Source organism: Lissotriton helveticus, chromosome 11 (assembly GCF_964261635.1).
Source record: "Lissotriton helveticus chromosome 11, aLisHel1.1, whole genome shotgun sequence".
In the NCBI taxonomy this organism is placed as follows: domain Eukaryota; kingdom Metazoa; phylum Chordata; class Amphibia; order Caudata; family Salamandridae; genus Lissotriton; species Lissotriton helveticus.
In genome coordinates, this window is record NC_136072.1 from 1,147,477,705 (window position 1) to 1,147,503,550 (window position 25,846).

Consider the following 25,846-nt stretch of genomic DNA (forward strand, 5'->3'; position numbering starts at 1 on the left):
AGGCGGTGTTGTGGTTTACTCTCTGGCTGCAGGACCTCAGGATGGAGAATGGAAGGTGTGATTCAGTCGGTGTCAGGGGACACTGAGAATACAATGCTCTCCCCTACCAGATCTTACCTTTCCCTTACCCCCTCTCTGCAATAAAACAGGCTCTATAGCAGTGACTTGCCATAAATAAAAACAGCTCCATGGGACTGACGCCCCATTGAACAACAAACTCCATGGGCTGACATTCCAATGGATAAGAAACTTCATGTGGCTGTCTCTTCATAGGACGACAAGCTTTATAAAGCGTCCCCTCCATAGGATAACAAGCTCCATGGGGCTGTCCCTTCATAGGACGACAAGAGCTCACCCTCCATAGGTTAACAAGCTCCATAGGGCTGTCATTTCACAGGTCGAAAAGCTTTATAGATCTTACCCTCCATAGGATAACAAGCTCCTTGGGAGTGTTCCTTCATAGGACGACAAGCTTTATAGAGCTCACCCTCCATAGGATAACAAGCTCCATTGGGCTGTCCCTTCATTGGACGACAAGCTTTATAGAGCTCACCCTCCATAGGATAACAAGGTGCGTGGGGCTGACCCTCCATAGGAGAACAAGCATCTACGGGGGTATCCCTTCATAGGATGACAAGCTTAATAGAGCGTCCCCTCCATAGGATAACAAGCTCCATGGGGCTGTTCCTTTATAGAACGACAAGCTTTATAGAGCTCACCCTCCATAGGTTAACAAGCTCCACAGGACTGTCCCTTCACAGGTCGACAAGCTTTATGGATCTCACCCTCCATAGGATAACAAGACAAGCTTTATAGATCTTACCCTTCCTAGGATAACAAGCTCCTTGGGGCTCTCCCTTCATAGGATGACAAGCTTTATAGAGTGTCTCCTCCATAGGATAACAAGCTCCATGGGGCTGTTCCTTTATAGAACGACAAGCTTTATAGAGCTCACCCTCCATAGAATAGCAAGCCTCTATGGGGGTATCCCTTCATAGGATGACAAGATGTGTAAAGCGCATCCTTCATAGGATAAGAAGCACTTATGGAGGTGTCCCTTCGTAGTACGACAAGCTTTTTAGAGCTCACTCTCTATAGGATAACAAGCTCCACAGGGCTGTCCCTTCACAGGTCGACAAGCTTTATAGAGCTCACTCTCCATAGGATAACAAGCATCTGTGGGGTGCCCCTTCCTAGGACGACAAGCTCTACGGGACTCACCCTCTATAGGATAACAAGCATCTATGGGAGTGTCCCTTCATGGGACGACAAGCTTTATAGAGCTCACCCTCCATAGGATAACAAGCATCTGTGGGGTGCCCCTTCCTAGGACGACAAGCTTTATAGAGCTCACCCTCCATAGGATAACAAGACAGCCCTCCTCGCTGCCACCGACGACATCCGCGGGCTACTAGACCAAGGACACACAGCGGCCCTCAACTCGGAGAAGACCAAGGTCCTCATCCTCAGGCCTTGCGCCCTCGGGAGCCCACCCATCTCGACAGACCATGCACTGAACCTCAGCATCATCCTCGACTCCTCCCTCACCATGACCCGCCAGATCAACGCCATTGCCTCCACCAGCTTCAACTGCCTTCGGATCCTCCACAAGACCTTCAAATGGATACCCCCAGAATGCTGAAAAACCGTCACCCATGCACTCATAACCAGCGGATTGGACTACGGCAACACCCTCTACGCCGGAACCAACAGAACCCTCCTACACAGGTTGCAGACATTCCAGAACGCCGCAGCGAGACATGTCCTCGTAACCCCGCGGCACGAACACATGACCCGTCACCTTCGTAACTCCACTGGCTCCCCATCGAGAAGAGAGTTACCTTAAACTGCTCACCCACGCCTACAAATACCTCCACAACATCGGACCCAAATACCTGAACGAGAGAGTCTCCTTCCACGTACGCAAGAGGAACCTTCGCTCTGCAGACATCGCCCTCGCAGAGACTCCCCGCATCCGCAGAACCAGAGCAGGAGGCAGCGCTTTCTCCTACATCGCAGCCAAAGACTGCAACGAGCTCCCAATGAACATCAGACGCTCCCCCACCCTACACACCTTCAGGATAAACCTCAAGATCTGGCTCTTCGACTGAACCGGAGCTGCACCCTCCCTACCCCCCCTCCCAGTGCCTTGAGACCCTCACCGTTGAGTAGCGTCGTTCATAAATCCCCTGATTGATTGATTGAATACGCATCCATGGGGGTGTCCCTTAATGGGACGACAAGCTCTATAGAGCTCACCCTGTATAGGATAACAAGCATCTATGGGGGTGTCCCTTCATGGGACGACAAGCTCTATACAGCTCACCCTCTATAGGATAACAAGCATCTATGGGGGTGTCCCTTCATGAGACGACAAGCTCGATAGAGCTCACCCTGTATAGGATAACAAGCTCTGTAGGGCTCTCCCTTCACAGGTCGACAAGCTTTATAGAGCTCACCCTCCATTGGATAACAAGGATCTATGGGGGTGTCCTTTCATAGGACGACAAGCTTTATAGAGCTCACCCTTGATAGGATAACAAGGATCTATGGGACTGTCTTTTCATAGGAGAATAAGCTTTATAGAGCGTACCCTCCACAGGATAACAAAGGCACAACTGAACGACTGGTGGCCTGGAAACTAACCCAAAAGATTTGGTTGATCACGTCTTAAAATGTTAGGGTGTGGATGCTTCAGATGGTTCCAGATCTTCATTGTAACCTTCACCGCACATCCCAGAAGCTAGGTCTCGGCTGGCGGTCCAGGCTACGCTGTAACCTTCACCACAAATCTCAGGAGCTAGGCCTCCGCTGGCGGTCCAGACTCAGCAGTAACCTTCACCACACATCTCGTGAGCTAGGCCTCGGCTGGTAGTGCAGGCTCAGCAATAATCTTCACCGCACATCCCAGAAGCTAGGCCTCGGCTGGCCATCTAGGCTCAGCAGTAACCTTCACCGCACATCCCAGTAGCTCATCATTGGCTGGCAGTCCAGGCTCAGCAGTAACCTTCACCGCACATCCCGCGAGCTATGCCTTGGCTGGCGGTGCAGGCTTCGCTGTAACCTTCCCTGCACATCCCACGAGCTAGGCCTTGGCTGGCAGTCCAGGCTCAGCAGTAACCTTCGCCGCAAATCTCAGGAGCTAGGCCTCAGCTGGCAGTCCAGACTCAGCAGTAACCTTCTCCACACATCCCGTGAGCTAGGCCTCGGCTGGTGGTGCAGGCTCAGCAATAACCTTCACCGCACATCCCAGGAGCTAAGCCTCAGCTGGTGGTCCACGCTCAGCAGGAACCTTGAGCACACATCCCACAAGCAAGGCTTTGGCAAGCAGGCCATGCTCAGAAGTAACCTTCACCACACAGCCCACGAGCTAGGCCTCGGCTGGCATCCAGGCATAGCAGTAACCTTCACCGTACATACCGTGAGCTAGGTCTCGGCAACCAGACCAGGCTCAGTAGTAACTTTCACCGCACATCCCATGAGCTGGCCCTCGGCTGGCGGTCCAGGCTCAGCAGTAACCTTCACCGCACATCCCGCGAGCTAGGCCTCGGCTGGCGGTGCAGGCTTCGCTGTAACCTTCACCGCATATCCCACGATCTAGGCCTTGGCTGGCAGTCCAGGCTCAGCAGTAACCTTCACCGCAAATCTCAGGAGCTAGGCCTCAGCTGGCAGTCCAGACTCAGCAGTAACCTTCACCACACATCCCGTGAGCTAGGCCTCGGCTGGTGGTGCAGGCTCAGCAATAACCTTCACCGCACATCCCAGGAGCTAAGCCTCAGCTGGCGGTCCACGCTCAGCAGGAACCTTCAGCACACATCCCTCAAGCAAGGCTTTGGCAAGCAGGCCATGCTCAGAAGTAACCTTCACCACACAGCCCACGAGCTAGGCCTCGGCTGGCATCCAGGCATAGCAGTAACCTTCACCGTACATACCGTGAGCTAGGTCTCGGCAATCAGACCAGGCTCAGTAGTAACTTTCACCACACATCCCATGAGCTGGGCCTCGGCTGGCGGTCCAGGCTCAGCAGTAACCTTCACCACACATCCCACGAGCTAGGCCTCGGATGGCGGTCCAGGCTCAGCAGTAACCTTCAGCGCACCTCCCACGGGCTAGGCCTCGGCTGGCGGTCCAGGCTCAGCAGTAACCTTAACCGCACATCCCGTGAGCTAGGGCTCGGCTGGTGGTCCAGGCTCAACAGTAGCCTTCAGCACACATCCCACGAGCTAGGCCTTGGCTGGTGGTCCAGGCTCAGCAGTAACCTTCAGCGCACATCCCAGGAGCTACGCCTTGGTGGGTGATCCAGGCTCAGCAGTAACCTTCACCGCACATCCCAAGAGCTAGGCCTTGGCTGGCAGTCCAGCCTCAGCAGTAACCTTCACCACACATCCCACGAGCTAGGTCTCGGCTGGTGGTCCAGGCTCAGCAGTAGCATTCACCGCACATCCCACGAGCTAGGGCTCGGCTGGCGGTCCAGGCTCAGCTGTAACCTTCACTTCACATCCCCGAGCTAGGCCTCGTTTGGCGGTCCAGGCTCAGCAGTAACCTTCAGCGCACCTCCCACGGGCTAGGCCTCGGCTGGCGGTCCAGGCTCAGCAGTAACCTTAACCGCACATCCCGTGAGCTAGGGCTTGGCTGGTGGTCCAGGCTCAACAGTAGCCTTCAGCACACATCCCACGAGCTAGGCCTTGGCTGGTGGTCCAGGCTCAGCAGTAACCTTCAGCGCACATCCCAGGAGCTACGCCTTGGTGGGTGATCCAGGCTCAGCAGTAACCTTCACCGCACATCCCAAGAGCTAGGCCTTGGCTGGCAGTCCAGCCTCAGCAGTAACCTTCACCACACATCCCACGAGCTAGGTCTTGGCTGGCGGTCCAGGCTCAGCAGTAGCCTTTACCGCACATTCCACGAGCTAGGGTTCGGCTGGCGGTCCAGGCTCAGCTGTAACCTTCACTTCACATCCCCGAGCTAGGCCTCGTTTGGCGGTCCAGGCTCAGCAGTAACCTTCTGCGCACCTCCCATGGGCTAAGCCTCGGCTGGCGGTCCAGGCTCAGCAGTAATCTTCACTGCACATCCCGTGAGTTAGGGCTCGGCTGGTGGTCCAGGCTCAACAGTAACCTTCAGCGCACATCCCATGAGCTGGGCCTCAGCTGGCGGTCCAGGTTCAGCAGCAATGTTCACTACACATCCCACGAGCTAGGTCTCGGCTGGCGGTCCAGGCTCAGCAGTAACCTTCACCGCACATCGCACGAGCTAGGGCTCTGCTGGCGGTCCAGGCTCAGCAGTAACCTTTGTTTCACATCCCGCGAGCTAGGCCTTGTTTGGCGGTCCAGGCTCAGCAGTAACCTTCAGCGCACCTCCCACGGGCTAGGCCTCAGCTGGCAGTCCAGGCTCAGCAGTAACCTTCACCGCACATCCCATTAGTTAGGGCTCAGCTGGTGGTGCAGGCTCAACAGTAACCTTCAGCGCACATCCCACGAGCAGGGCTTCGGCTGGCGGTCCAGGTTCAGCAGAAGTTTCACTGCACATCCCACGAGCTAGGCCTCGGCTGGTGGTCCAGGCTCAGCAGTAACCTTCAGGGCACATCCCACGAGCTGGGCCTCAGTTGGCGGTCCAGGCTCTGCAGTAATCTTCACCGCACATCCCAGGAGCTAGGCCTTGGTGGGCGGTCCAGGCTCAGCAGTAACCTTCACTGCACGTCCCAGGAGCTAGTCCTTGGCTGGCAGTCCAGGCTCAGCAGTAACCTTCACCGCACATCCCACGAGCTAGGCCTCGGCTGGCGGTCCAGGCTCAGCAGTAACCTTTATCGCACATCCCGCAAGCTAGGCCTTGGCTGGCAGTCCAGGCTCAGCAGTAACCTTCACCGCACATCCCACGAGCTAGGCCTCGGCTGGCGGTCCAGGCTCAGCAGTAACCTTCACCGCACATCCCACGAGCTAGGCTTCGGCTGGCGGTCCAGACTCAGCAGTAACCGTCACCGCACATCCCAGGAGCTGGGCCTCAGCTGGCGGTCCAGGCTCAGCAGTAACCTACACCGCACATCCCACGAGCTAGGCTTTGGCTGGCGGTCCAGGCTCAGCAGTAACCTTCACCGCACATCCCACGAGCTAGGCCTCGGCTGGCGGTCCAGACTCAGCAGTAACCGTCACCGCACATCCCACGAGCTAGGCCTCGGCTGGTGGTCCAAGCTCAGCAGTAACCTTCACCGCACATCCCACGAGCTAGGCCTCGGCTGGTGGTCCAAGCTCAGCAGTAACCTTCACCCCATATCGCACGAGCAAGGCCTTGGATGGCGGTCCAGGCTCAGCAGTAGCCTTCACCGCACATCCCGTGAGCTGGGCCTCGGCTGGCGGTCCAGGCTGCCCCAGGAGAGTCAAGGAAGCCAGGGAGTCCCGAATACCAGTCTCTTTCCCAGTTTCCATTCAACTGGTCAGAAGGGAACTGCTGTAGTCGCACCTCTGACACTGCTTAGTGGTCACTATGACTTCAGCATATGAAAGGCGCCTGATAGGAGCCTCGACCCAGAGCACACTGAAAATGATCTCCGGAGGAGAATCCTGCTCCATGAGCATCCGGTTCAAGGCCAGGGACCCCCAGCGGCAGGTAGTGTGCAGCAAGTGTGCTGTTTAGTGTGCGCATTAGTGACAGTGTGGAGTCCTGTGCTCTGAGTGACTCAGTGGGCCATGTTGTCGTTAATGACAGCATGGATCCTTGTGCTCCTTTGTGACAGAATGGAAACCTGTGTACCTGAGTGACAGCAGTGGGTCCTGTGCTCCGGAGTAAGAGCAGTGAATCCTGTGCTCCTAAATGATAGCACTGAGTCCTGTGTCCTGAGTGACAGTATGGAGCTCTGTGCTCCTCAGTGACAGCAGGAAGCTCTGTGATCCTCGGTGACAGCCGGGCGGTCTGTGCTCCTCAGCGATTGCAGGAAACCGAGGGGCCGATTCACAGAACTAATCTGAGACAAAATCCTAAACTTACTACTTTTGGTATTCACAGAAGGCATTTAGTAGTAGTAAAGTTAATATTTTGTCTTAAGTTAATATTTTGTCTTAAATTAGTATTTTGTCTTAAATTAGTATTTGGTCCTGAATTAAGATTTTGTCTTAAATTAGGAACATTTTAACGCAGTTTCTTGATAATATGCTACTTGATTCTTAAACTGATACCAATGAGGTGAAACCTTTTCCCAGAGGGTGTTAGAATATTAAAATAAAAGTATCACAAAACGCGCCGCATTACGTCGCACAATTTGCCGGTTTTTGCCGCATAAATTAGTCAACTCTGCAGCATAATTTGGTCCGCCTCAGCCGCATAATTCCAGCGGCGGGGTTAAAGGGCTCCAATAACGCCTCACAAATTCCCCCGCTCGCTGTTCGGGGCTTTTATTTGCAGCGCGCGACACTTTGCTCCGCGCGCACCTATTGTAAACATGATTGGTGCTAATAAAACCGGACGTCTATTTTAAGACCCAAATAAAAGTGTCTCTAGACAGAGCAACGAAAGCGCGTGACTTCCAGACACCCCTGAAGCAAGGCGGGGCCTTTAAAGCGGGTGTAGGCCCGGGGTAGCCGAGATCCCAGTGCCCCCTGCGCCCGCGTGAGCAGCGGGTCCAGCCCTTGGGGTTCCTGATGCATTCTGCTAAAGGGCCCAGCTGGGATGAAAGTGGTTCTCAGCCCCACTGGGCTCTGTGTTGAGTCTTACTCTGGCTGGGCTTCAAGGCGCTTGAACTGGTTCTCAGACGCACTGGACTCTGTGCTGGTTCTTAGTCTGGCTGGGCTTCAAGGCGCTGGGAGTGGTTCTCAGCCCCACTGGGTTCTGTGTTAATTATTTAGTCTGGCTGAGCGCCAAGGCGCTGGAAGTGGTTTTCAGTCCCACTGGGCTCTGTGCTGGTTCTTAGTCTGGCTGGGCTTCAAGGCGCTGGAAGTGGTTTTCAGCCCCACTGGGCTCTGTGCTGGTTCTTAGTCTGGCTGGGCTTCAAGGCGCTGGAAGTGGTTTTCAGCCCCACTGGGCTCTGTGCTGGTTTATAGTCTGGCTGGTCTTCAAGGCGCTGGAAGTGGTTTTCAGTCCCACTGGGTTCTGTGCTGGTTCTCATTGTGGCTGGGCGTCAAGGCGCTAGGAGTGGTTCTCAGCCCCACTGGGCTCTGTGTTAATTATTTAGTCTGGCTGGGCGTCAAGGCGCTGGAAGTGGTTTTCAGTCCCACTGGGCTTTGTGCTGGTTCTTAGTCTGGCTGGGCTTCAAGGCGCTGGAAGGGGTTTTCAGTCCCACTGGGCTCTGTGCTGGTTCTTAGTCTGGCTGGGCTTCAAGGCTCTGGGAGTTGTTTTCAGCCCCACTGGGCTCTGTGTTAATTATTTAGTCTGGCTGGGCTTCAAGGCGCTGGAAGTGGTTCTCAGCCCCACTGGACTCTGTGTTAATTCTTTAGTCTGGCTGGGCTTCAAGGCGTTGGCAGTTGTTTTCAGTCCCACTGGGCTCTGTGCTGGTTCTTAGTCTGGCTGGGCTTCAAGGCGCTTGAACTGGTTCTCAGTCCCACTGGGCTTTGTGCTGGTTCTTAGTCTGACTAGGCATCAAGGCGCTTGAACTGGTTTTCAGTCCCACTGGACTCTGTGCTGGTTCTCAGTCTGGCTGGGCTCAAAGGGTGTCTGCTTGCTGATGAATTGATAATGTTTAATAATTGGGGTAGGGATTTAGAACACTATAGGAAATAATGTTAAAATTAATTCATTTCATTTGACTTAAAAAAATATACATGCAATTATATTGTTTACATTTATAGGTACGCATATAAATATGCATACACATATAATACATTTTATTTAGAAATATTTTAATAACCTTTTTTAATGTAAACCAACTGTAATTCATTTTTATAAACTAATTAAATTAATTTTAATTAAATTAATTTTAATTAATTTAAATTAATTCTACACATAACTTTTGGTATCATGTAATACATAATAAATAAATATAAACATTTTACTTCAGTTGGGTAGATTTTTAAAGACATCTTTAGAAAATAATTGAATTTAATATATTTAAATACATTAAATATTTAATTCAGAATTAAGTTAATGGTACTGTAGCATTTTTGCTTTGTTTTACATTTTAAATAAATATGTAAAAATAATTTTCAATAAAATGTATCCTAAAAATATTTGTGTTCCTTTTTAAAAAACATTTTACTAACGTTTTCACTTTTCCCTACACCTTATCACAGGGAGACTCCTGCCTACAAGTGAAAAGTTACTAATAGTAACTTTACATTTGTAAATTAGGCTGCAGGTCCTGAATTTAGGGACTGGAGATATGTAAGTCTACACTTTGTAGTAAATTTACTCTCAGAAATGATGTATAGCCAAAAGTAGTACATTTACTTCAAAGTGTTGGAGTAAATTTACATGTGTAGAGTTACTTCTTTTGGTAAGGGGGCCCGTGATTGCTTGGGAGGTGTTCAGCAGAGCACAGCTGCCCTTAAGCTCGAGGGTACTGCATCTAAGTGGGCTGAGTGGGCACTGCTGTGCATCTCCTGGCCTCTCGATGGCCCTTACCATCAAAGCGATATAGTTCAGTTGGTGCACGCACCTGCGAACATGTAGGATAGCTCCGTTATTAAATGGCCTAGTCCTTAAAATTCCCCATTTGCGACTGGTTATGAGTTTGAATCCTGGCATTGCCAGCTTAGCTTTTAACCCCTTCTGCTATTTCTACATTGAGGACCATTATAAAGGACAATAGTAGCAACTGCTATTTATAGCGCTTAGAAACAGCAGAAGAGAGGTATGAAGCGCCAAGTGCTTATTGTGGAGGAGACACTCTAGTAAAGTGAGGGAAGAGTGCAGTAAGTGGGTCCCACCTTGGAAAGCAAGGTGTATAACTGTGGTTTTAAGAGCGACATTTTGCCAGTCGCTTGGCCTTTGACCCTAAAGCGGTTCTGTTCACACAGAGGGTTTGCTGAGGTGGTGTGGTTATGCATCTTTGGGAAGAGCTGACGATAGATGGAAGATAGCCTTAATTAGTAACTGCTGAATGCCAGGGTTGCCGAACACCACTGCTTAATTTGAGCCGCTGGTTTCCAGTGCTGGGCAACAGCATTTATTTGTCAACACTGGCACTTATGACGGGTGCCACACGGTGGCGCTGTTTGTATAATATAGAGATGAACAGAACAACAGCTGTTTATTAATTCAATGTACATTAAATCCAACTTACTTCTGCCAACCAAGCCGTTCTTATTGCTTTGCCGGCCTCAAATAGACTGAACTGTCACACTTGTAGCAGTGTGAGGGTTCGAAGTTTTGTAGGTACTGTCATTGGCCGCACTGGCTCGGCCAATGGGTAATGCAAGCTTCAGTGGCCTCCCGACGAGGACCCTGGGACTTACTATTTTACAAATTAAGCACCGCTGAATACTCAGGCTGCATAATCTCTCCCTACTCCAGGTTTTTTTAATCTCTGCTTTCTCTCTATCACTGTTTTCCTTTCTTTCTCCTCTGCTTTCTTTTTTCCTTTTTCGTTTTTCTCTCTCTTTTCCTTTGAGACAAAGGCTGATGATGAAATGTAAGAATTTGTGCCCGCCACTTGTAACCACTGGCACAAATTAAGCACTGAACTGTGCCGCTGTGGCAGATGTCACAGGGAGAGCTAACCTGTACGCAGATCACCACAAAGCAGCCAGCAACTCTAGCACCGTGAGACCCTCACAGGTGACTTGCATCGCTTTTAAATCCTTGAGTGATTGATTTATCCACTCTATGCTCTTTAGTGTAGCATTAAAGCTCACTGCCAAATGGTATAGTGGGGGACAGGATCTTGACCAGTCAATGCAGCCTGAGGCGAAAGGGCTATAATGCCATTAGAGCATTCCACCCTCTGAGACACTCATAAAAAAAATGTAAATGTAAACCTGTATTTGTAAAGCGCAAACTACCCACCCTTACAGTACTCAAGGCGCTGGGGGCCGTCGAGGAAATTAAGTGAGCTATTGCACAGAGTCACATGGTGCTGAGCTGAGCTGCTGCCGGAGCCGGGGATCAAATCGTGAACCCTGTGCTCCGAAATCAGCTGCCCTGGCCGCTGCACCACATCTCTCCACTCACTGGACTGTTGGAGCTGGAAGTCTGTACTGAGGTGGGGGAGCCACTGGGGGCTCATGCCAGATGCATGGCTCTGGCTCGGCTCGAGGTCCTCTTCGAACCTCGAGCCCAAACTGAGCTGAGGTTTTACACGAGGAGATGCGGCCTAGGACTCGAGCTGCCGACTCTTGAACACGGGGAACTAGGTTTGGTTCTGGCCATGGCTCAACATCTTGTGAATCTGAGTAAATCACGTATTCTTCCTGCGTGAACACATAGACTGGGTCTGTTGCGAAGTACTCGTGCGTCCACACATCAGGTGTGTGGTATGAAAAACTGCCCAAAAAGTGGCTTTTGCCTCATCCACAGGAAATTAAAGACACACCATTAACCTTTACTATGAGGAAGAGATTCCCATCTAGTGGCTGAAATGCATAATGTGAACTAAAACACCTGGGATTAATCGTGGCTTCCTTGCTCGACCAAAGTGTGTGATCCTAGACAAATGCTTTTATTTCACAGATCGTCCTTTTTCCGAATTATTACACATGAGAGCTCCTTCAAATATGGAAGTGCAAGGGGTGCACTGTAGAAAGACCTCGCTTATGTTTGATTTATTGGCCTATAGTGTTTCTCTGTCTATAAGAATCTAGGCCATATACGGGGTGCACATGACAACTGACTTCCCTCTTAGGTCATTACTAGCATTTTCTTTAGTGCAAAGGCAGGAATGTTTCTCAGTGATGTTTTAAAATTCTTACTTTTAATAAATACTTCTCAATGCAGTGATATAATCTGATGTACTAAGGTTCAACGCTCCAGCTCATTAAAGAAGTAAACGTGTTTAGACATTTTGATGACCCTCTCAAACATTTAGATGATGTTTGTTGCACGATTTACACAACTCTGCTCGTGCACGGGCTGTTAGAACCAAGCGAGACCCTCTGCTCTGTCTCGCTCGGTTCTCCCTTTTAATTGGTTGTTTCGCCCACCCCTGCTCTGTACTGCCATTATTCGCCCAATGACACTCCATTGTCTTCTGTCCAGCTTCTAACAATACGGTGTTCTATTATAAACTATTACAGCCCGCTGATGAAGGCTATATTGGTTGATAAAGGGAAACAACCTTTATAACGCAACTTTTAGCACACAGTGCTATTACAACGCAGACTTTAAAACGAAAACCATTACAACGCATTACACTGGGGGGCGCTCTAGGATAGGGAATAGTTTTAATTTACTATCCAACACCATCCCTAGTGTCCACGGGGACTGGTGTTGGAATAGTAAATTAAACTATTCACTATCCAGCACCCCCCAGTGTAATGCGTTGTAATGGAATGCGTTTTCAAACTTGCGTTGTTACAGCATGCGTGGTAAAAGCATACGTTGTAACAACGTACATCCGTTGATAAAGGCCCTGAACCAGATTTGTAGGCCCGACGCCTAGGTGGGGGTCTAGAATGGTATAGAGGGACTTAAACAACATCATATAACTGGTATAGCCTAAAGCAGAAGGGCTAAAAAAATATTAGAACACTTCAACCACTGAGGATAGAATGTTTAGAAAAAAATAGAAAGACATTTTGGAATGTTGGCTTTGAAGGCCTCTATCAGCCATTATGGCCCTTCTGCCTCCCCATTCTCTTCAATTGCGCGTGCAACATTCCAAGTGTCTAATATGGCTTTACAGGGCTTCCTGGTGGTGGCGCAAGTGTCTGTGATCAGGAAGAAGGCACTCTGTGGACAGAGGGCCATTTATGTGACTCACGGCGTTGTGTTGATTGGAAGGCAGTGTGAGGTTGATGTATTTAATTTGTGCTATTTTGGGGGCAGTGTTGGGTGTTGACATGTGGGCTTCGGAGGATTTAAGTTAGTTGACATTTAACTACATGATGCAGTGCACTCAATCGATACATTTCCTTAAATTATATTATAACAATAGTCTGTGTACACTGCAGGCACTTTAATCCACTGAGCTCCAAGTGTCTTAAGACGAAGCCAGACCACCTGAAATTTAGAAAGGCCTTGAAAACTGCTCTCTTTTAGACCAACCCACTGTAACAACTTCTTCTGCAAATCCATGAGTGCCGAGATACCCTCCGGGGGGTGATTCATGCGCTATATAAGCCTATAAACTAAACTATATGACATGGGTATTTCGTAAATTCATTCATCCTTTTTTCATTCTTCCAAATGCTGTTGTGATGTTTTTTGCCCAGTTCTTAACCTAGGAGTTCACACATACAATTTGTGGACCACAGCCCTACACTGGACGGACCACAGCTGTGTTCACTTCAGCTACAAAACCACCTTGACCCACAACAACCCACAACCTATTCCTCGGAGAAACTGGAACAAAATCACCTCTGACCAACTCCTCACATCACTCAACCAAAACCCTCCCACCCCCTCGTTGGACCCAAATCAATCGGCCACCAATCTCAAGCAATGGATCACCCACAGTGCTGACAAATTAGCACCCCTGAAAAAGCACCAGATCAACTCAGGCAGCAAAAAGGCTCCCTGGTTCAATGATGACCTTAAAAAATCCAAGAAGCTATGACGCACCCTGGAGAAAACATGGAGAAAAAACCCAACCACCGACAACATGGCCACCCTCAAGGCAGCCACCCGCAAACACCACCAACTGATTCGATCCGCCAGGAAATCAGCATTCAAGGATCGTCTAGACAACAACACCCACAACAGCAAGGAACTTTTCAACATCGTCAAGGAATTCACCAACCCCACCGCAGCATCTAACGACATCACCCCCTCCCAAGACCTCTCTGATGCGTTATCCTCCTTCTTCTACAAAAAAATTGCCGACATTCACAACAGCTTAAAGAACACTACCAACGATCAACCCTCACCACCCCTCTCAGATCCCACACCGCCAACTAACAACCTCAGAGCCTGGAACCCTATCACTACTGAAGACACCATCCGACTAATGAACTCAATCCACTCTGGCTCACCAACCGACCCCTGCCCCCACCACATCTTCAACAAAGCTGACTCCATCATCGCACCCCATCTCCGTGATGTCATCAACTGCTCGTTCAACTCTGCCACCTTCCCAGAAAGCTGGAAACACGCCGAACTCAGCGCTCTCCTGAAAAAACCCACAGCAGACCCCTCTGAACTTAAAAACTACCGACCCATATCCCTCCTCCCTTTCCCCGCCAAAGTTATTGAGAAAGCCGTCAACAGACAGCTCGCCGCCTTCCTTGAATCCTACAACTCCCTCGATCCCTCTCAATCCGGATTTCGAGCCAAACACAGCACCGAAACCGCCCTCATTGCAGCGACAGACGACATCCGAACACTACTGGATAACGGAGAAACAGCAGCCCTCATTCTACTCGACCTCTCCACCGCTTTCGACACAGTCTGCCACAGCACCCTTATACAACGCCTCAGCAACATCGGCATACAAGGAAAAGCCCTGAACTGAATCATCTCATTCCTCGCAGGAAGAACTCAAAGAGTCCGACTTCCCCCATTCAACTCAGAGGCCACTGAAGTCATCTGTGGAGTACCACAAGGATCATCACTCAGTCCCACCCTCTTCAACTTTTACATGAGCCCACTCGCATCCATCGCGCGCCAACACAACCTCAACATCATCTCTTACGCCGACGACACCCAGTTATTACTTTTCCTCACCAAAGACCCTAACACCGCCAAAACCAATCTTCGCGAAGGCATGAAAGAAGTAGCCGAATGGATGAAACTTAGCCGCCTAAAACTCAACTCAGACAAAACGGAGGTGCTCATCCTAGGATCCTCCCCCTCTGCCTGGGACGACTCTTGGTGGCCTTCCGCCCTGGGCACAGCACCCACACCCACAGACCACGCACGTAACCTTGGCTTCATCCTAGACTCCTCTCTCTCGATGTCCAGACAAGTCAACGCAGTCTCATCCTCCTGCTTTAACGTACTTCGCATTTTCAAAAAGATCTTCCGCTGGATCCCCCTCGAGACAAGAAAGACTGTCACCCACGCACTGGTCACGAGCCGACTGGATTATGGTAACACACTATACGCCGGAATCACAGCAAAATTACAGAAAAAACTCCAACGCATCCAAAACGCATCAGCGAGACTCATATTGGACATCCCTCGCCAAGATCACATCACCGGACACCTAAAAGACCTCCACTGGCTTCCCGTCAACAAGAGAATTACGTTCCGTCTTCTCACCCACGCACATAAAGCACTCTACAATCTAGGACCCGAATGCCTCAACACTCGACTGTCCTTCTACACACCCACCCGCCAACTAAGGTCGTCAAATCAAGCCCTCGCCGCAGTCCCGCGCATCCGAAAATCCACCATGGGTGGCAGATCCTTCTCCTTCCTAGCTGCCAAGACCTGGAACTCACTCCCCACCCACCTCTGCCTTACTCAAAACCACATCTCCTTCAGAAAAGAACTTAAAACCTGGCTATTCGACAAATAATAAACGCCTTCCCCAAGCGCCTTGAGACCCTATGGGTGAGTAGTGCGCTATATAAATGCCCGAACTTGAACTTGACCAGTCCTGTCTGGCTTCTCTCACTCACAAAAAAGCAGTGACAGAATGCACACCGATTTGCTTCAATTTTTCAAAAAACGTTCATTTTTTACTCTGTAGCGTGCCGGCCCGGGATCGTGGACTGCCCAACCACGTAATTGTGAAATCACTGAAAACAGTGGGGCGTTTAATTAACACCCCACCCCGGACGCACTGCGTTATTGGTGCATAACAAAGATGCCAAAAGTTGATCAAGTTCATCACGAATGTTTATTTCATATTTCGCCATTCCATCTAAAGCGTTATTCATGGTTTATTCAGTCACATGGTGGACCCACTATGTTCACATATAATCCTTAATGCTGTAGACATGCCATTACGAGCCTTATTCTATAGCACGGAATGTTACATAGATATTCTTCAATTAGATCCTTTCCGTTACCCAATGCATTTCGTGCCCTTCCTGGCCCTTCGTCAGGGGTTCTCTACAAATTTAAAACATGACTGTTGAGTTATGTCTTGAGATAACTTATATTTACTAAATTTTACAATCAATACACACCATGTCAAATAAACATGCTTGAGACTAAGCTCACCCCGTCAACAACGATTTGCCCGCAGAATTCATAAATAATAGATTTCACTTGTTAACCCCTTTGATGCTCATGACGGAACGGTTCCGTCATGAGCACGGTTGGCCTGTGCTCATGACGGAACCGTTCCGTCATGAGCCCGTTGGCTCATTAGAACGCTCAGCACAGCGCGAAAATTCATGCCGCGCTGAAGCGGTTAAATATCCCCTTCTTCTTACCCACTTATTTTCCCAATAATCAAAACCCCCCAAACTTCGCTCACTGCCATTAGTCCAAGGCTGATGGGCTGGGGCCACTAGCAGACGCCTGTTCGGAAAGACCCAGATTTCTTTGCAGGCCAGCATGCCTCTGTGGCTCAGTAATCCCCTCCCAGACGGCATATATCACTGTCAGCCCATTGGTTAAACTGCTGCTGGGACTTTAAACAGGTAATGCAGCCTGTCAGCCATTTCCGTAGCAATCAGTCTCCGTATTGTCAGCCATGCAGCTGCAGTAATGGCCCTGTCACTCCACGCGGCATGATTACTGCAGAGAGCGGGTGCCCTTCTGGGAAAATCACAATACTTGCTCTGCACAGGACTCAAAACTGCAGGTCATGGAGGCGTAGTAGAGATTTACACAACCAATCAACTTGCAAGATGCCGAGTGGAAATAGGGCTCCTACGGAGGCTGTGTTAATGGCAGGGCCAACTCAGACTTTTATCCTTTCGAGGTACACTGTTTAAGGGAGAAAGCTTGGGTTATGCAACACTGTGCCTTGGCCAGGGGTGGAAAACTAAGACCTTTTCCTCACTGACTCCTTTTTAGGTTGCGCCTGGCCAGCGCAGGCGCTGCTCTACGAGGCATGCTGTATTCTAGACTGTGGCTTGAAGCACCTCCCATATTTTCCATTCGTACCTGTTTGTACCCTTCATAAATGCTTGCTTTTGGTTGGTTAGAATGCTTAATTAGTCACACCTTTTTGTGTTTCAAACACTCCCAGGAGACTGCCCCTTTTACACGTGGTCTTACTCTTTTTTTTACACAGGTTCCGTTGTGCACACTATTTTTTTCTTGTATACCTCAGCTTGTGTATCATCACAGCACCCGCTTTACGGAAGCTGTGCTTCATGCTACAGTTGGCATTTGCATCGCTGGTTTAATTATTGTTTTACTTTGGAGGCAGTGAGCCTTTTAATGACATGCCCACTTTCATTTTCACCATTGGGTCTTGTTTCCTGCTTGTGGCAGCCTGCTCGCCCAGTGCTGTCTCTCCCTTCACCCTGCCCCCACCACCCCTCTGAGATCGCTGCTTTTCTTTTAAGTGATTTGCCCAAAATCAAAGGATATTGAGTAGTCGGCGAGACTCGAACTCCTGAGTCGGCAGATCTGACCGCATGTCCTTCATAGCATGTTTGATGCCATTTTATTGCAGTTTTTTAAATGTTGCCAGATGTAGTCATTTATAAGCTCAAATACTGTTCAAGTCACATTGTGGGCTGTCTCCTCACCCCCTCACCGCTTTTATTTCCACCATCCCGTCTTGTTTCCTACTCACCCAGTGCCGTCTCTCCCTACTTCTTCACCTCGCACTCACCACCCCTCTGAGATTGCTGCTTGTATTTAAGTGAGTTCCCAAAATCACAGGATGTTGAGCCAATGCCCAGACTCGGACTCCTGAGTTGGCAGCTCTGACCGCACGCCCTTCACCGCATGTTTGATGCTATTTCATTGTTGTTCAGGTCTCACCTTCTTTGAGACATGCTGTATTCAGGATATACACACAACAACAAAGGGGAGATGCCAATACTGATATGTTTTTTTAGAGCAATTGCTTATACCAACGTACAGACACAGGTTCAATACCTTGGGTGGCTATAGAATAGCTGTTTATTCACAATAATTCGAAAACAACGGACACAATTTCAAGTTTTTTGCGCCTTTACAGGTTGTATTCGTAACGAACAACACCAATTAGAAAAAAGGAGTAAAAAATGTTTCAACCATATCATCACTTTCCAAACGTATCACATTCACACCACTCGCATTCAGACATATGTAAAATACACAAATGATAAAGAAGAATGAATTGAAAAGATGTAGGGTCAACTATACAGTTCTAAAGCAATTATTGGGAGTCACACTATATACATCGCTATTATTTCATTTTAGATTTTTCAGTTGTCAAACAGAATATAAACACTCAATGGGTGTATAAGCACAACACCAAGTGCCAAAACGTTAAACACCAGGATAGCACACGTTGACCCTAAACGGTCTACGTGTTTCGAATCCTTACTAATCACAGGATTCTCATCAGGACCATAGAACGCTCCATCAGAAGAGCAAACGGAGATTAAGCTTTCTCCTTGCAAAGGGATTTTCTTGGGAGGCAAAAATCCAGTCTTCTTAAGAAAGGCGCGGACCGCTGGGGTGCCCCGGGCGGGGGTCGTGGTACAAGCCTGTGTGTGGATCAAGCAGACTTGGCCAATTGTAGCTGCGTTGGAGAAAAAATCAGCACGCCGGCTATCGTTAGTTCGCCGAGTCGATCGCCGTAGGCGAGCAATTCGTCAATGGGGATCGGGGACTGATGCAGTGCACGCAACAAAATTCATTTTATTTATTTATATGTTTACTTACCTGTTAAACTCCGTGATCCATACATTACTACCCCCCCCCACCCTGCCCCTCCCCCACCCCACATCACCACCCGGCCGGTACTCCCACTACCGGCCGCTGCTAGACTCCAGTCAGAAAGATCCTTACGAACAGGAGTATCATGGCTTGGTCCAGGTGGCTGGTGAAGTCTTATGTAATCTGCAATAATGCAGACATTTTATGAATAAACATGGAATGGCAGGTGAGCGGGTTACATTCCTGTTTCTCTGCTGGATGCTTCCATTGAGTTGTTGTCCTTGTTTTGCTGTGTACTAAGCCTCTTGTAAGTTGTGTTTGTGTTTGTCTGCGCCTCCCCACAGCTCCAGGTTTTTGTAATGAGTAAAGTCATGAGTAGGACTTACTTTATGCACAAGGCACACATGATATGAAGCTCAAGGGTTGTTTGTTCTTTCATAAGTTATTGAATTTGTGATTGTAAACAAAATATCACTCCCAAGCAAAGGACAAATTGACAGTCCTTTCACTGACGCTTGAACCCTCGATGGCGGCGGGAGTACTCTCGAATTTATGACATAATTCTACTTCATTTGTCCGGACCAGATTTTAAATCTGATCGAGATATTTATCAGAAAAACACATCAGACCACTGAAGGATACGTATTGTAGATAAAATACATATTTCTTAGACCCATATTGTATGGCACCACACACAGGTTTTACCTGGAATGTGGTGAATTTGCTAACAGAGATTTGCGCTTGCCCTGAGGAAGTCGTCGGGGGATTTTCCCCGAGACGAAACACGTGTCGGCTATTAGCTACATTTGGTGATACCATCTATACCAACTCACCATCATGAACTAATGTATAATACATCTACGGTTGTGATAAGGATGAAGGAAATAAGAAAATAAAGAAGAAAACTATTTGAGAATACCTTGAAAATGGAAACTTTATTGGACTGATGATTTGATATGGCTCAATTTGAATGTCAATTTTTCCTTTGCTCTGGAGCGATATTTTGTTTACTGTGTATCCGCTGTGTACTTTCAGTTACAGAGGATTATTGGGACGCGGGTGTCCGTTTCCATTTTGTTCCCTGGAGCAACCTTGAAGATATTTGGTCAAATTGTTACTCAAATATTGGTTTTGAGCAAGGTTTAACCTAGCCACGCTTCTAAGTTTACAGAAATTGTGATTGAGTTAAGAATTGAAAAGCTTGTTTTCAGTTTTTGAGATATCTTGTGTTATATTATGTTAACATATGTTAATGGAGCGCATTGTTACATCTTAATGTTTTATAAATTGGCAATTCTAATAAATCTTATGGGAGCGTGAATTTGAAATGCAACTTTTCTGATGGTTCATAACATCTCGTTCCCAACCAATCTGTACTACATTTTTGAGGTTCTATCTTGGGTGTGTGTTCACTTCCGGTTGAAGGGTTCACGCAGTCAACAAAGTAGGGCCAAATGAATCTGCAATCAAAGAGACCCTTTCCCTTCGGACTAGGGGCCCGATGTAGGTAAATCCCATTTACCGATTTTGAAATACCGAATCTTACCGATTCGGTATTTTAAAATCGGTAAATGGGATGTAGGTCCCAACATCTGGATTCGTTACCGAATCCTTAACAATTCATTAATTACCGATTGGGTAAATACCGAATCGGTAATGCCCATTCTTTCCTATGGGCTTTGAAGCCCATAGGAATGATTAGGCATTACCGATTCGGTATTTACCCAATCGGTATTTAAGGAATTCACAAGGGTGCAGGGGGTGTCACTTTGACACCCTCTAGCACCCCCAAAACGGCCATGTGTGCAATGTGGCACACAGACATGCCCTAAGGGCACGTCTGTCTGTCACATGGCACATGTGTACATGCACAGATGTGCATGTACACAGGAATCGGTTTTTTACCATGGATTTGTATTCCATGGTAAAATACCGATTCTGTAAGCCATGTGCTGCCGGAACATAGGCTACCTACATCACATTTTCGGTAATTTTACCGAATCGTTATCATTACCGAATCGGTAAATATTACCGACTCGGTAAATTTACCTATTCGGTAATGATAACGAATCGGTAAAATTACCGAAAATGTGCCCCTACATCTCCATGGCCCTTTACCGATCGGAAACGGCCGAAAATCGGTATTTTCGGCCGATTCCGATCGGTAAAGGGCTACCTACATCGGGCCCTAAGAAACCTAAGCATAAGACAGTATCATTAGCACCATCACTGTGACGTGTGCCACATTATGCGTAGGTCTGTGGTAGTGAATGTAAAGGTGTTTTGTTGCACTTGTACTGACAAGTAGCTGGGTGACGTCATGGGCGCACTTCACAAGTGCAATAGTTTGATGGTGTATGGCTATCGCCAGTAGCCTAAAATGGCGGCCTTTGCTTGTAATGCACAGGAACACAACAGTTGCCTTGCATATGCGACTGTGTCCCCTGTTTGGCGCCTGCAGACACCTGCGAAACACCAGGGCCAGCTCTTGTCAGGTTCTTCCAGCTGAGACCACATCTGGCTAGTCGTAGGGTCACTGCACTGGCTTCCAGTGGCAAGGGGCACTGAATAAAAGGGGCCATCCAGTGTAAAGAAAAACACGGTTGTGTTCACACAGGTCTGCATCTCTGACAATCACCAAACACAGACCTTCTAGAATTGTCCACTGTACGTTAAGGTCAGCCGGGGTTTGAAACGTGTTGTGACGTCATTCACCGGGTGGGCTCCTTTAAGGCTCAGTGAGCTGTAGGCAGACAACACAAGGCCTTTCCATACAAACTGAGGGGCATATTAACAAGGAACAGGGAAAATTAACGCTAAGGGCGCTTAGCGGTAATTTTTTTAACGCCCGCTATCGCTGGATAATATCGCCTGGTTATCGCGTTATTAACAACGCTAACTGCCTAGGTGATAAAAAATCCAGCGATAGCGGCATTTTGGGAGGTTATCGCTGGTAATGCAGCGATAAAACTACAAGGATAGGGATAGCCTTGTTGATAGCCCATGGTGGATTTAGCCATGCAATCCCCCTCCCATTGGATTACATGGCTAAGTCTGAAAATTAGCAGACGTACAAAAGCAGCGTTAACCGTGATTAGCCCTGTTTTTTTTGTCTCTAACAGGGTTAGCGTGAAGCTTGATAATAGGAGAAATGTTGCTTAGCCACATTTCTCCTGTTATTTTGCTCTGGAAAGCCCACTTTGCATCTCTTTAGAGATGCAAAGGGAAGCGTAGTGAAAAAGGGTGCTAACATGCGATTTTGCATGTTAGCACCCTGTTGTTGATAGGGTGATATTTTTTATCTCAGCTTCTTTGGCTTTTAAAGCCAAAAAAGCGGAGATAAAGCCCTTGTTAATATGCCCCTGAGTTGGGCCCTTAGCACATCTGTGGCTCGAAGGCTGCCAGTCGTGAGTGTGAGCTAGGCCTCGACTCTGTGCACACAAACTCGAGCTGGGACTGACACTTTGGGGGTCATTACGAGTCCGCCCGCCATCCTTTCGGGGATTGAGTCCGCCCGCCATGAGGGCGGGGGTCCCGTGTGGGCAATTAGGATGCGCCCGCCACAGTGGCGGGCGCATCCTGCATTCCTGGCATTGTGCACTCAGCACCGACCGCCACAATGCCAGGAAGGCATGTTGTGCACTTCCATGCACCGCGCGGTCCCTGCCATGTTGTGCATGGAACTGCTGGGGGGTACCATAGGTACCCCCCATGTGCCACCCCCCCACCCCCCAACATCCTGGGGGCCCCAAACACAAACACCGCATGCCTTTCCGTGGCGGCAACACCGCCGCGGAAAGGCACCCTCCCGCCTGCATCCTGATATGGATGGCGGTGTCTAGCAGACACCGCCACCATATGAAACCCTTTTCCGCCCAGTCAACTTATTGACCGGGCGGAAAAGTGGCGGACGATCTTCCTGTCCGCCGCGATCCCCCCGCCATACTATTGTGGCAGGGGGAAATGGGTGGAGGGCGGGCTAGGATGTAGGGTGGATCGCCACCGCCATGCGGGCGGTGGTGATCCACCCTACATCCTAATGGGCCCCTTTGTGTCTCAGAAGGACCCCTAGACCCCTCTGCAGCAACAACAACAGACTTCCTGTTCTCAAATTAATCAGCTCTTTATTCAACAAGGAGCTTAAATGAATCAGCAACAAATAACAACACACATATTGACCTAAGAAATAATTGACTCTCTCAGTGCCATGAAGTCTGTAAGCAAACAGCTGGAAAAAAATCAAACGTCACAACACAACAGCATGAAATAAAATCTGTATACTATTTAGCCTTTAGAAGAAAAGGATGGCAACATACAGATATTTTATGCGAACCCTGTCTGTTGGTGAGATATTTAATATTACTCCATATTTTTTTATCACATTGTTTAAGTTATTCGAAAAGTTCATCTTGTTTCAGCATTTTTTGTTTTTAATGACTACAGTTGGAAACAGCCAGTTAATAGTGAGCAAATGGCATAGAATGTCCAGCTGCCTGCTTTATACATAAGGACAGCATGCCAGCAGAGCCAGTGAGGTCACACTTACAGAGTAAAGAGACCTATTTATCTGGTGAGAAAGCACGCAATATGATGGTAGTAACTGATTGCGTTTTTTCACCTTTAATAATTCATTATAATGATTTGTCTGCGGCCGTCCAGCTGATCACGCTGCTCCCACTTAAACCCCGCTGAGCACAGGGCGCAGCTGATCTGACGTGAGGACCGACGATCAGAACCAGCCTCTGCCAGAGTAGCGTCCTGGGTGGACAGAAGTGTGACACCCTGGCGGTCTAACGGAAAGCTGTACACGCCGGCCGAGCCTACCTCCTGTCCCTGAGGCTCCGCTGAGGCGTGCTGCTCGAGAGTTGTGGCTGTGGGGCGGCCGGGCTTTACTCCGCTGCTGTGCATCGTCTTCCAGCGCTTCCGGCTGGCCGGGCTTGGCTCCGCCGGTCGGGAGAGATTCAACTACAGCCCCCAGCAGCCTCCCCCACCATCACTGCGCAGCGCCAGGAGGCGCATAAAGACACACCCACTCCTTCGTCCCGCGAGGACGCGCTCGGGACGCGCCGGGCTAAGCCCGGGCAAAGGGCGGGCCCTCTGAGGCCCTCAGAGACTGAAAGAGACTGGTCTGGGCCACCCCCCTTGATTTTTATTCCTTGGCCATTAAGGTAACTCTTTAGTACGTTTGACTGTTACGACTAGCAGTTGAGAATAGCCCTGATGGAGGGTAAAAGCAAAAGTAGAGTGGTGGTTAAAAAAACTCCCATGCATACACGTTCGGTTACAAGAAAACAAACATCGGTACCACCTCCTTTACCCACCCTAACTGCTATCGATAGAATGTTACAGCAAACTATTGGGGTTGTGGTTAATGCCATTGAGAGCACGGAGAGAAGACTCTCACTGCCAGCTAGCATGTGTTCAATAACTCAATCGCCAAATGTGGCTAGCACATTAGTTGATATTACAAATGAAACATCATTATCTCATGATTCCCTTTTGTTACAATCTTTTGCAGGTCTACCTAGAAATGCCCAAAATCAATTTGTTGTACCTCAACATTCAGAACCATCTATTACCTGTGTCAGGGATAGCAGACTGTCTTTAATAATAATAATAATAATAATAATCCACATTTGTAACGCGCACAATCACCCGTAAGGGCCTCTAGGCGCTGGGGGCCGTCGGGAAGATTAAGCAAGCTATTGCCCAGAGTCACATGGTGCTGGGCTAACCTGCCGCCGGAGCTGGGGATCGAACCCTGATCCCCAGATTCCAGCGTCAGTCGCCCTGGCCGCGGCGCCACACCTCTCCCTTAACACCTGACTTGACAATAAGTGTCACACCGCAGCCTACAATCCAGAATGACGCGTGTAATGATCTGGGGCATTTAGATGGCTGTGACATCAACGGCATCACCCCCACTGTAGAAACGAGTGATATCAGTTTGGTAAGCAGCGAAACTGATTGTGGGTCTGTTCAGCCTAAAATGAAACCTACTTTGGGTAGGAAGAGGCTGATAATCAGTAAGCAGGGTAAGGCATTTAGACGCAAAAAGAGGAGAGCGGTACAAACTCAGGTAGACCGTGAGAGGGAGGGTGAGAAACATCAAAACAGTGGAAACATGCATCTAGAGGAAGCACTAACTCCAAATAGTGTTGAGGGACTGAGGCAATATTTAGAGAAAACCATAATAACCCACATTGCACCAGTGACAGAAACCCTTATTAAAAAAGTAGAGAATTTAGAAAAATTGGGCATAGCTAACCTGGATGTCTTAGAACAACTGGGTACACAGGTTAGGTCTCCTACAACTAATGTATCACCCGGAAAATTGAACAAAAATACACCAAGTATAGTAAACAGAACCTCTACTGAGACTGCCCCGGCGGTGAACTCTGCAGCTACTATAAGTGGCAGCAAGAGGCCAGCGACCATTTTTCCCAACACAACAAATGGGGTGAAAGCCGTAGGTGGTCAGAAGAATACAGGCGATCATGTTTATAATAAGAACCCGTCAGCACCCAGGCGTCACAATAATAATATCATTCCGGCCACAATTAATTTACCACCGGAATGTAGACCATATGTGGGGATTCCTGCTAACGTACCCAAATTATTGCCTACCCAATTTGAAAATCAAGATACTTTAAAAAATAAAACTTTGCACTGGTTGGTGAAAAACTGTGGCTTCCCAATACGTGGGGCCAGTGAGATCATTTCTACTCAGAGGGTAGGATGGGTGGGACCAAATAAAAAGGAGATAAATGGGGATTGCTTAGTTATAAACTATAGGACTACTGAATGGGTGAGAGATTCGATATTACACGCACCCATGCCATCTAATCAGGAATATAATACCACCTTGTTCCCACTTGATTACTTTTATAGGAATCAGTCAGGAAGGCAAATTACCCCGCACCCATTTCAGCACCCTAGAGCTGTACATATTAACCAACCAAATGTTCCCCCCACTCCGGCCCAACTGTTCAATATATACGATAATTTTGCAGTCCCAATTTACAATAGATTTCAGGTGTTCAACTCATTAGAG